The sequence below is a fragment of the Hordeum vulgare genome, chromosome 1H (assembly GCF_904849725.1).
Source record: "Hordeum vulgare subsp. vulgare chromosome 1H, MorexV3_pseudomolecules_assembly, whole genome shotgun sequence".
NCBI classification, from domain to species: domain Eukaryota; kingdom Viridiplantae; phylum Streptophyta; class Magnoliopsida; order Poales; family Poaceae; genus Hordeum; species Hordeum vulgare.
This window is the reverse complement of record NC_058518.1, coordinates 33,041,086-33,054,743: the sequence shown is the minus strand read 5'-3', so window position 1 is coordinate 33,054,743 and position 13,658 is coordinate 33,041,086.

Sequence of the window (13,658 nt, the reverse complement as noted above, 5' to 3'; positions counted from 1 at the left end):
CCAAAAGAATCAAAATGTCAGTACAATTTACCAAGATAAGCAACACAACATTGTTTGAAGCATACTTTAATGTTGGTTGAAACATACTCTAGCGGCGGCTCAAGCAAAAGTTCATTGTCATAGTAACACATGTGAGAAACAATAATATATAGTTACATGTCTGTTGATGTCTACATTTTGAGCCCCAAGAGTCCCGTGGAGAGCAGCGACACTGTCACCAACGAGGGAACGACGCCCTTGAACTTGAACAACCTAGTGTTTGTGTTGCTAGTTTGCTTTCAAAATGATGACAAAATATTGGGCACCCGAGATGCTTGATCTCATGTTACACTCCATGCCCACCATCGATGACCATGACATGCCCACCGTCGGAAAAGAATGATCTTCCACTCTTGCTAGCCTTGCAGAAGTTTAGGAAGCATGATTAGTTTGATTTGGATACAAAGATGATGCCTAAGAAACAATATGAAGCATGCAATGAAGCAAACTGAACACAATGTAGAAGCACCAGTGTGAAGCACTTAAAGTAAACCATATGAAATGAAGAAGCATAATGTGATGCGTATGAAGCAAGTTCTGCATCGTAAAGAAGCAAAATTATGATACAAATGAATCATGAAAATTGGATGCATCATATTTATGTAATCTCAACATAATTTCCATATGATGGAAGCATATTTTAAAATGGGGTTAACAAGATTTATGCAGCCATTCGGAGAGTTTTGTCACGTTCACTCGGTCTTATCGAGTGAACGTGACCAACCTTGTGTACTCTTCTGTATTCTACGCGGTCTCACCGAGTGCATCGGGTGCTCCGTGACAAAATTTCTCACATCCATTCGGTCTGTCCGAAGTAACTCTACAGCTTCTTCTGTCCCTGATCTTGTTTTGGTTCTACAGGTCGCATACGACCTTGGATTAAGACGATTTTTATATCAAAATCAACCGTTTCGACGAGACGAAGATTTTTCATGTTGATAACTTTTTTTCATTTGAGGCCATATTAATCACGTTTTGTGTCCCTGACACTCTTCGGCCTCCTGAAGGCCGGCGGGCCCTCTTCGGCCAACCGCAGGCCGACAGGTAGCTCTTCGACCACCAGCAGGCCAACAGGCCCACTTCGGCCTCCCACAGGCCGACAGGTCCCCCGTCGGTCCACCAGAGGCTGACGGGGTGCTAGTTTTAACATTTTTTAAAAAGCACATATGTTTTTCGAATTTATTATAAAATACGTAATAGTTTTGAAAAAAAAAATCGTCAACGGTTACTCATCATGGAAAAGCACGGCCACTCTGGCCGCGATCCGCAAGGTTCCGGAGCTGAATGGTAGGTTGTTGCCTTCCCCTAGTGCATGTTTCCGACGACGTCTCCGGTGATTGCTCCACGGCAGGCTGACAGCTCACGTCTATTAGATCTGACAAATCGATATTGTTCACGGAGGACGGTGCGGCGACAGCAAAGACACATGTCGTACGAAGGCCCCGAGTTGCAGAAGATTGCGACAGCGGGGGGGGGGGGGGGGGGGTTTCTTGGGATGCTGGGTTTTTCTTATGAATCTGGACACGATCCGCAAGGTTCCGGAGCTGAATGGTAGGTTGCTGCCTTCCCCTAGTGCATGTCTCCGACGACGTCTCCGGTGATTGCTCCACAGCAGGCCGACAGCTCACGTCTATTAGATCTAAAAAATCGATATTGTTCACGGAGGACGGTGCGGCGACAGCAAAGACACGTGTCGTAGGGAGGCGACATCTCACGTCTATTAGATCTGAAAAATCGATATTGTTCACGGAGGACGGTGCGGCGACAGCAAAGACACATGAGGTAGGGAGGCCCCAAGTTGCAGAAGATTGCGACGACGGGAGGATTTTTCTTGGGATGCGGTTGGCATGGAGATGGGTAAGACGTGGTGGGTTAGCATTCGTTAACGAATATTTTTTTGTTAATGATGTAATTAAGCCGTTGATAATATGTAACATTTTTTTGTTAATGATGTAATTAAGCCGTTGATAATATGATTAAACGGTTTAGATTTATAGTTGGATCTGCCCTCTTAGTGGTGGTAGATTTGTGAATGGAGGGAGTAGTATACAGCAAACTAGATGGAGCAATAACTGCACATAGAGGGCTTTCGACCAATATGCCTCTCTCACGCCCTTCTCAAACAGTTTCAAAACCCAAGATACATCTCCGATTAAACTACTTGTGATCAAAGAAACTCAACAGATACATATGGTAATGTAGTGCCAGCCATTGAATGGCAACTCAGACCAACAATGTTTCCACCAAGAGAAGAGAGCCAACACACATGAAAAATGATGTTTCAGTGGGCAGAGACCAAAACCTATCGCTACTGGACCAAGTGTGTTTCACAACAATGTTTCAGTAGTCAGGCAATAAGTTTTACAGCTTCTGTTCCAGAGACGAGTGTATCTTCGACAAACGGTACGGTCTTCCATACTTTCAACCCTACTGGTGCTGGACTGTCTTCAGGACCTGCGACATATACAACAACGATGAAGCAACTGAAAGGACAAGGTAAGCAAACTGTTATTACCCGAACTGGAAATATATGCAGACCTTGACTTCTGGAGCTGTCCTCTATACAAACTGATATGTAGTGAGAGCTATTTAGCTCCGCGAGTGTAAACAGCCAGTTCTCGGACAGGTGGCAATCAGACCTGGAAGCATTCGATGCCTGACAGATCCAACAAGAGTCAAGGCAGATCGATAAAAATGATTTATTGCTACGTTGCAACATAGTAGTAATAAGGCACAGGCACCTGACTTCTGATGTACTACTACTATCTAAGAGTTAATATTGGGCGGCTCCTTTCAAGGACTCACGTTAATCCTAGAGAATTTGTCCCAGAGGAATAACATCTATCCGGTCTACCTTGAAGCTATCTGTGTAGCCGTTTGAATAAGTAAACCTCACCCTCGACCACATGGACTCGTCCTTTTGTTAATCCTTCCTTCCTTACCTGCTGAGTCCTTAACTTCACCGTCATGCCTCCCGCCCACACGTCTATGAGCAGGCAGCACAGTAGTTCACCCTCCTCGAGACTGTCTGAAATAATTCTCCGTCAATCCTTCGAGAACTCAAACAGGCAAGTAACCATCAATCCCCAAATTCACTTATGTATTCTCCGACCTATTGAGTTCATCACAGAGATCCACAACAAATCTGATTGATCCCTAATATTTGATCAAGAAAATATATGAACCGTGCTGTTTGTGAGGCTTCAGATCGGAAAAGTTCGGGTTTTTTTTGTATACTCCCTCCGTCCCAAAATTCTTGTCTTAGGTTTGTCTAAAATTGAATGTACATAAATACTAAAACATGACTAGATACATTTATATTTAGACAAATCTAAGACAAGAATTTTGGGACGGAGGGAGTATTTTAAAGCAGAGAGGGGAACCATGGCGCGATGGTAAAGCTGCTGCCTTGTGACCATGAAGTCACGGGTTCAAGTCCTGGAAACAGCCTCTTGCAGAAATGTAGGAAAAGGCTGCGCACAATAGACCCAAAGTGGCCGGACCCTTCCTCGGACCTGCGCAAGAGGAGGTACATGCACCGGGCTGCAGTGGCGGAGCTTGGGCCAAATCTTAGGAGGGGCAAAACAATGAGGTTTAGCATGTTCTTACAGAACATACAACACAAAAACTAACTAGTATGTGAGTTAATCACGTTGTCATGTAGGATTAGGAAAGAAAGCCAAACCGAGTCCTAGTAGTATTAGGATTCCTAGTCCTAGTCTATTTCCATAGTCCCTTGTGGACGTGTATAAAAGACACCCTAGGGGTGTTGATTGTAACACCAGAAAAACGAAAAGCAATACAAAGCAAAGGCTCGACACGGGCCTTTAGCCATCAAATCCATCGATCAGTTTTATTCGTGTCGCTAGTTACGCAAGTTCCGTCAAGTAGCCGGCCGAAGCAAGAATCGCGTAGGCACGCCTGTACAGCTGCATACGCACGTTCAAAAGCCAACAATTGGTATCTAGAGCCTCGACGATCTACGATCTACGATGACGGACAGCGACGCTGAGTCGGTCAAGTCCGGCAACGGCGGTGCCAAGGCGAACAAGAACGGCGACAAGGTGAAGAAGGAAGTCAAGTCAGCAACCAGTGGTGGAGGAACGAGCGGCGCCAACGTCCAGGCGCATCGCAACATCCCCATCCAGTACCCGATGCTCACCGACGCCAACTACGGCGTGTGGGCGGTGAAGATGAAGATTATTCTCCGAACCCTTCGAGTGTGGCAGGCAATCACGGACGACGACGTCGATGACGAGTCTGACGAAGGTGCCATGGCCGCCATAGCCCAGTCTGTGCCGGATTCCGTGCTGATGACATTGGCGGAGTTCGAGACGGCAAGAGAGGCGTGGAACGCACTCAAGGAGATGAGGATCGGAGAAGATCGCGTCACCAAGGCAAGGGCACAAGTGCTGAAGCGCCAATTTCACAAGTTGCAGATGGAGGAAACTGAATCGGTGAACGACTATGCCATGCGTCTTACTACTCTGGTGGGAGAGATCCGCGCGCTTGGTTCAAAGCTCGAGGAGACCGAGATCGTGGAGAAGTTATTCAGTTCAGTGACTGATAAATTCACGTACATCATCGGCACGCTCGAGCAGCTTTACGACATCGACGACATGACCATAACGGAGGCGATCGGACGCCTGCGGACGTGGGAAGAGAATGCTCGTGGCTGTCGAAAAGGCAAAGGAGGAGGTAGTGACCAACTCATGTACTCGCGCGCAGATTGGGAGGCCCCAAGTAGCAAAGGAAGGCGTGACGGTGGCGAAGGCTCAAGCAACACGAAGGGCGATGGACAAACCGGAAAAGGCAAAGGAAAAGGCAAACCACAAGGTCGTGGTAAGGCGGGCCAATCTAAAGAGCAGAAACCACGGAACTTGGACTTGTCCGAGGTCAAGTGCTATAACTGCAATAAGATGGGTCACTTTGCGAAGGATTGTCCAAAGCCTAACAAGCGGGAGATCAAGGCAAATTTGGCAAAGCAGGAAGACGAAGGTCCAGGTCTTCTGATGGCCGAAGTTTGTGATCTCGCTGAAACGGTGGTTGTAAAACCAAGCCGGAAGGTGCTACTTCATGAGGAAAAAGTGACACCAAAGTTATCCGGTGATCAGAACGTGTCGTGGTATCTCGACACGGGTGCCAGTAACCACATGACGTGGTGCAAGGAGAAATTCCTCGAGCTGGAATACGATGTTGAAGGCTCGGTCAAGTTTGGTGATGGTTCAGCTGTGGAGATTTGCGGGCAAGGATCTGTCCTCTTTGAGGGTCTCACAGGCGAACATCGCATACTCACCGGAGTGTACTACATCTCACGGCTGCGCAACAACATCATCTCTATTGGGAAGCTTGACGAGAATGGATGCAAGGTGAATATAGAGAGCGGAGTGATGACGATCTTCGACAACCTCCGAAACGTGCTAGCTCGTGTTAATCGCACACGGAATAGGCTCTATATCCTCAACCTTGATCAATCTCAACCGGAGTGTTGGCTTGCCAAGAGTGATGATGATTCGTGGTTATGGCATGCTAGATTTGGACACGTTAACTTCTACGCCTTGAAGAAGATGTCAAAGATGCAGATGGTATCCGGGATGCCAGTTATCGACCATGTTGATCGAGTATGTGACGGGTGCTTGGTTGGAAAACAGCACCGCAGGCCATTCCCTGCTCAGTCTACCTATCGTGCAAGTGATGCACTCGAGCTGCTCCATGGTGATCTATGTGGCCCTATCACCCCGGCAACTCACGCTGGAAAGAAGTATTTCTTCCTTGTGGTAGACGACTACTCGAGATATATGTGGGTCATTCTCCTACGATCTAAAGATGAGCCGTTTGAAGCGTTCAAGAAATTGAAGGCTGCAACAGAGATGGAACACAAGCTGAAGGTTCGCGCTCTACGGACAGATCGCGGCGGAGAGTTTACGTCGAATGAGTTCAACGACTACTGCGAGAAGATTAGGTGGAATAGAATATGGTGGTCGTGGAGAAGACAAAAAAGGAGGAGATAGTCTCACATCAACTAGGCGTATCAACGAGCTATGGAGATGAACATCAATAGATATCAATGTGAGTGAGTAGGGATTGCCACGCAATGGATGCACTAGAGCTTATAAGTGTATGAAAGCTCACAAAAGAAACTAGTGGGTGTGCACCCAACTTGCTTGCTCACGAAGACCTAGGGCAATTTTGAGGAAGCCCATCATTGGAATATACAAGCCAAGTTATATAATGAAAAATTCCCACTAGTATATGGAAGTGACAACATAGGAGACTCTCTGTCATGAAGATCATAGTGCTATTTGAAGCACAAGTGTGGAAAGAGGATAGTAGCAATTGTCCCTTCTCTCTTTTCTCTCATTTTTTTGTGGGCTCTTTGGCCTCTTTTTTATTATTATTTTTATAATTTTTTTTCATTTTGGTGGGCATCTTTGGCCTCTTTTTTGTAAATGGGCTTCGCTGGCCTCTTTCATTTCCTCACATGGGACAATGCTCTATTAATAATGATCATCACACTTACAACTCAATACTTAGAGCAATGATGACTCTATATGAAATGCCTTCGGTAGTGTACCGTGACAATGATCTAGCATAGCAATGACATCAAAAAACGGACAGGCCATGGAAACATCATGCTAGCTATCTTACGATCATGCAATGGCAATATGGAAGTGGTGGCACATGTCATGAGACGGAACGGTGGTAGTTTCTTGGCAATATATCTCGGAATGGCTATGAAAATGCCATAATAGGTAGGTATGGTGGCTGTTTTGAGGGAGGCTATATGGTGGGTGTAATGCACCGGCGAAAGTTGTGCGGTACTAAAGAGTCTAGCAATGGTGGAAGGGTGAGAGTGCGTATAATCCATGGACTCGACATTAGTCATAAAGAACTCACATACTTATTGCAAAAGTCTATTAGTCATTGAAAAAAGGTACTACACGCATGCTCTTAGGGGAAAGGTTGGTAGGAGTTAACCATCACGTGATCCCGACCTCCACACAAAGGATGACAATCAATCAATAAATCATGGTCCGACTTCATCACATAACGGTTCACCATACGTGCATGCTACGGGAATCACAAACCTAACACAAGTATTTCTAAAAAAACACAATTACTCACTAGCATGACTCTAATATCACATATTCATGTCGCAAAACTGTTGCAAGGAATCAAACGTATCATATTCAGTGATCTACAAGTTTTATGTAGGATTTTATGACTAACCATGTGAATGACCAACTCCTGTTAACTCTCTAAATAGTTATAAGTGAAGCATGAGAGTTTAATTCTTTCTACAAAAGATATGCCCCGCTCTAACAAATATAATTAAGTGAAGCAAAAGAGCATTCTACAAATGGCGGTTTTCTATGTGTAGGAAAACAGGCAATCCAAACTTCAAAAGATAAAAGTGAAGCACAAGAAGAATTCTATCAAGAAAACCAAGGACTATCTCATACCAGCATGGTGCATAAAATAAAAAGGAAAAATAAACACAAAAGACGCTCCAAGCATTTGCACATATCATGTGACGAATTAAAATATAGCTCCGAGTAAAATTATCGATAGATTGTAGACGAAAGAGGGGATGCCTTCCGGGGCATCCCCAAGCTTAGACGCTTGAGTCTTCCTTGAATATTACCTTGAAGTACCTCGGGCATCCCCAAGCTTAGGCTCTTGCCTCTCCTTATTCCTTCATCCATCGTGCTCTCACCCAAAACTTGAAAACTTCAATCACACAAAACTCAACAAAACTTCGTGAGATCCGTTAGTATAATAAAATAAATCACCACTTCAAGTACTGTTGTGAACTCATTCTAAATTCATATTACCATTATATCTACTGTAATCCAACTTCACCATGGTTCATACCCCCCCCCCCCCGATACTACCCATAGATTCATCAAAATAAGAGAACAATGCATAGAAAACAGAATCTGTCAAAACAGAACAGTCTGTAGCAATCTGTATATTCGGTATACCTCTGATATCTCAAAAAATCTGAAAAATTACGAACGTCTGGAAACTTTGCATATAAATCAGCATAAAAAGGAATCAACTCAAAAGCTCTTCCAGAATAAAAATGAAAATTCATTTTGTGAGCAGAAAGTTTCTGTCTTTTCTCAGCGTGATCAAACAACTATCACCCAAACTAATCGTAAAGGCTTTGCTTGGCACATTATTTTTAAAATACAAAGGAATTTTACAAGGGGATAATTATTTTTGTGATAAACTTCCATGAAAAATTCTACATTGTTTCCATGAGCATGAACACAAGTGTTCAAGGTCGACCCTCACTTCCACAATGCATCACCTTTCAATCGCTTCTCTTTTTGAAAAAGTTTTTAGTTCCCCTCTATATTTTTTTTGTTTTTAAACTAAATAAAAGCACTCAACAGAAATAAATGACTATCTAAAACTTTCGGGTTGTCTCCCAGGCAGCGCTTTCTTTAAAGCCATTAAGCTAGGCATAAAGTGCTCAAGTAATGGATCCACCCAGATCCCAAGGTATATGAAAGCCAATTTTAATTAGCAATGATTTGAAATTTAGTAGTGAGCACAAGGTAACATATATCATGCAATGACAAAGTCTAACTCTCTTCCTATGCATTGGCATGTCATAAAAGAACAATTCATTCACATCAAGTAAAGGCCAATACATAGCATAAGCAGTTTCTTGCAATTTTATCGTATTGGAAACATAGAGAGGTGGAGATGTAGTTCCTCTCTCATAATAATTGCAAGTAGGAGCAGCAAGCACATGCATATTATATTCGTCAAAATCATCATGTGTAACATAAGTAACTATATCTAGCTCATCTTCATAAGCATCATTCATATTGGCATCATGGCCACAAGCATAGCAAGCATCAAGTTCATCAAAAAGGGATATTTCAAACGAATCCAAGGGATCATAGCATTCATCCTTCGGTAAGAATGAAGGGAAATTAAATAATGTATGAGTATAAGAGTTAATCTCATTAGAAGGTGGACACGGGTAGCTAGTCCGTCTTTCCTCCTTTTGTTCTTCGCTCTCCTCGTCATCTTTTTCATCTAATGAGCTCACAATTTCAGCATTTTCTTCTTCCATAGTTTCCTGCAAAATAATAGTCTCTTCTTGGGCAGCATAGGATTTCTCCTTAAATCGTTCAATATGGGGATTATATTCATAATTAGTATAACAATAACGAAGTATAGCCAAATTTTCAGATCGGTTAGGAGCATCATCATTATCATCACACCTTTTAAACAGAGCCTAAATTTCATAAGCACCAAAAAATGCAACAAACTCTTCTATTTGATCCACATCATAGTAATCGTATATACCATTAGCATAAGAAGCCAAGGTTCTATGGTCATTAAACTCACAAGAAAAGGGAAGGTGTGGAGCCTTCATCCCAGAGCAACAAGTAACACCATATCTCTTGCATAGTTCCCAAGCATACCATTTCAACAAATGGATTTGATCCCATAAAAGTTTCCCTTTTTGAGTCAAGCGATAATCCCTAAAGTATTCACGTTGATCCAACGTGTATCCCATTATATAATTGAATGGGGCTTTCTCAGGATTATTAAAGAAGTGCATAATATTTTCCACATAACAAGCCTCGAGGGTTTTAGGAGGTTCCCCATCTCCATGAGTAGCAAGTACACCTAATTGTTTTGGTATTTTGTGTTCCATATCCATAACTAAAGATAGAGAACAACTTAGAACAGAAAATAAATCTACTTAGTGATAAAGCAAACAAGCACACACGAGGATATTCACCCCACGCTATTGTTCCCCGACAACGGCGCCAGAAAAAGGTCTTGATGACCCACAAGTATAGGGGATCAATTGTAGCCTTTCTCGATAAGTAAGAGTGTCAAACCCAACGAGGAGCTAAAGGTAGGACAAATATTCCCTCAAGTTCTATCAACCACCGATACAACTCTACGCACACTTTACGTTCGCTTTACCTAGAACAAGTATGAAACTAGAAGTACTTTGTAGGAGTGATAGGATAGGCTTGCAAGAAAGTAAAGAACACGTAAAAAATACTAGGGGCTGGTTAGAAAAAGAAACAAATACGAGTGCCTAACGAGTGTAGAAAAGTGGTGGTAGGAGTTGCGGAATTGTCCCTAAGCAATTGACTATGTTACTAGATCGATGGCAAGTATTATGTGGGAGAGGCATCTGCTAGCATGTCATCCCTTACTTGGAATTCTATGCACTTATGATTGGAACTATTAGCAAGCGTCCGCAACTACTAACGTTCATTAAGTTAAAACCCAACCGTAGCAATAAGATATATTGGTCCCCTTCAATCCCATATGCATCAATTTCTATGCTAGGTCTGAAGCTTCTGTCACTCTAGCCTGCCAATACATAGTCCTATCGACATACAACTAACCCTATGGTGTGATCCACGCGCACGATCATATGATGGGCACCAAAGGACAGCAACATAACCATAAGCAAATTAAACCAACCATAGCAATTCATCAATCACCGATAGGACAACGATAATCTACTCAGACATCATAGGATAGCAACACATCATTGGATAATAATATGTAGCATAAAGCACCATGTTCAAGTAGAGGGTACAGCAGGTTGCGGGAGAGTGAACCGCTGAATATAGATGGGGGAAGATGATGGAGATGTTGGTGAAGATGATGGAGGTGTTGGTGTAGATCGCCGTCACACGAAGATGTCCCGGGCGGCGTTCCGGCACCGCCGAGAGAGAGGGGGAGAGAGCCCCCCTCCTTCTTCTTCTTCCTTGACCTCCTCCCTAGATGGGAGAAAGGTTTCCCCTCTGGTCCATGGTCTCCATGGTGGCGGAGGGGCGAGAGCCCCTCCGAGATTGGATCTCTCTCTCTGTGTCCTTCTGTTTCTGCGCTCCCAGATTCTGCGTTTCACCAATTCTTAAATTACCGGAGATCCGTAACTCCGATTGGGCTGAAATTTTAACACGATTTTCTTTCGGATATTATCTTTCTTGTGCCGAAAGAAGGGCTCCAACCGCCTTAAGGAGTGGCCACAAGCCTGCCTGCCGTGGGGCCACACCCTGGCCGCGGCGACAGGGCTTGTGGGCCTCTGTGCATCGCCTCGCGTTGATTCGTCTTCCCAAAAATCATAAATATTCCAAAAAAAATCCCCGTAAGTTTTTAATACGTTTGGACTTCGTTTGGTATGGATATTCTGCGAAACAAAAAAATAAAACAAACAGGAACTGGCTCTGGGCACTGGATCAATATGTTAGTCCCAAAAATAGTATAAAAAGTTGCCAAAAGTGTATGAAAGTTGTAGAATATTGGCATGAAACAATCAAAAATTATAGATACGACGGAGACGTATCAGGCCACTTCTAGCATGTCATCCCTTACATGGAATTTTATGCACTTATGATTGGAACTATTAGCAACCATCCGCAACTACTGACGTTCATTGAGGCAAAACCCAACCATAGCATTAAGATATATATTGGTCCCCCTTCAATCTCGTATGCATCAATTTCTATCTTAGGAAGAAGTATTCTATCACTCTAGCCCTCTAATGCATAGTCCTATCAACATACAACTAACCCTATGGTGTGATCCACACGCGCGCTCCTATGATGGGTGATAACCGACAAGTATAGGGGGTCGCAACAGTTTTCGAGGGTAGAGTATTCAACCCAAATTTATTGATTCGACTCAAGGGGAAGCCAAAGGATATTCTCAAGTATTCGCAGTTGAGTTGTCAATTCAATCACACCTCAAAGATTTAGTATCTGCAGCAAAGTATCAGTAGCAAGGTAGTGTGATAGCAGCAGTAGCAACAATAACCAGTAGCAGCAAAGTGACAGCAGTAGCAGCAAAGTAACAGCAGTAGCAACATAGTAACAGTAGCAGCAGTGACAGCAGTAGCGGCAAAGTAACGTAGCAAGGACCAGTAGGAAAAGACTCGTAGGCATTGGATCAGTGATGGATGATTATGTCGGATGCTATTCATCATGCAACAGTTGTAACACGGAGAGATATGTAACTAGCTCCAGTTCGTCAATGTAATGTAGGCATGTATTTCGTATGTAGTCATACGTGCTTAGGGAAAAGAACTTGCATGACATCTATTGTCCATCCCTCCCGTGGCAGCGGAGTCCTAATGGAAACTATGGATATTAAGGTTCTCCTTTTAATAAAGAACTGGACAAACACATTAACACTTAGTGAATACATGAACTCCTCATACTATGGTCAACTCCGGGAGTGGTTCCGGCTATTGTCACTCCGGGGTTGCCGGGTCATAACACATAGTAGGTGACTACAACTTGCAAGATAGGATCAAGAACACACATATATTGGCGACAACATAATAGGTTCAGATCTGAAATGATGGCACTCGGGCCCTAGTGACAAGCATTAAGCATGGCAAAGTAGTAGCAACATCAATCTCAGAACATAGTGGATACTAGGGATCAATCCCCATCAAAACTAACTCGATTACATGATAGATATCATCCAACCCATCACCGTCCAGCAAGCCTACGATGAGATTACTCACGAACGGTTAAGAGCATCATGGAATTAGCGATGAACGAAGGTTGGTGATGACGATGGCGATGATCTCCCCTCTCCGGAGCCCAGAACGGACTCCGGATCTGCCCTCCAGATGAAGAACAGGAGGTGGTGGCGCCTCCGTATCGTAAAACGCGATGAACTCTTCTCCTTGATTTTTTTTCCGGGCGAAACGGACTAAATAGAGCTGGATTTGGAGGCGGTGGAGTTTTGTGGGGCCCACAAGCCTGCCAGGCGCGGCCAGGGGGGCCCACGCCTGGTGGGCTTGTGGGCTCCATACTCCACTTCCTCCGTTGATTCTTGCGCCAGTATATTTTATATATTCCACAAAAATTCTCCGTAAATTTTCACGTCATTCCAAGAGCTTTTATTTCTGTGCAAAAACAACACCATGGCAATTCTGCTGAAAACAACGTTAGTCCGGGTTAGTTCCATTCAAATCATGCAAATTAGAGTCCAAAACAAGGGACAAAGAGTTTGGAAAAGTAGATATGATGGAGACGTATCGACTCCCCCAAGCTTAAAACCTTGCTTGTCCTCAAGCATTCAGTTGACAAACTGAAAGAGACAAAAGAAAAACTTTTATGAACTCTGTTTGATCTTGTTGTTGCAACTATGTCTAACTCATAACCAGAATTTTAGCAAGATCACAAGCTAACGACATAAGCAAATGACATCTAGGTCTCACGGTAAACTCATATTAATGGCCTAATCAACTAGCGAGTGCTACTGCGACAACAAACCTTCCCTGGTACGGCGCCAGCAATCCTGCTGATACGGCTACGCCTTTAGGGACTTCCTTGGCAAATATGCAAAGGATTTCCCTGCGGCCTTGGAGCCTTACGTTGGTGTTCCCTTGAAGAGGAAAGGGTGATGTAGCACAACGGCGGTAAGTATTTCCCTCAGTTTCGAGAACCAAGGTATCGAACCAATGGAAGATCTCGTCAAGTCACAAGTACCTGCACAAACACAAAGAGCTTGCACCCAACGCTATGAAGGGGTTGTCAATCCCTTATAGATTGTTTGCAAAGTGAGAACTAAAAGCAACAAAGTAAACAAGCAAAGTAAAAGTGAAA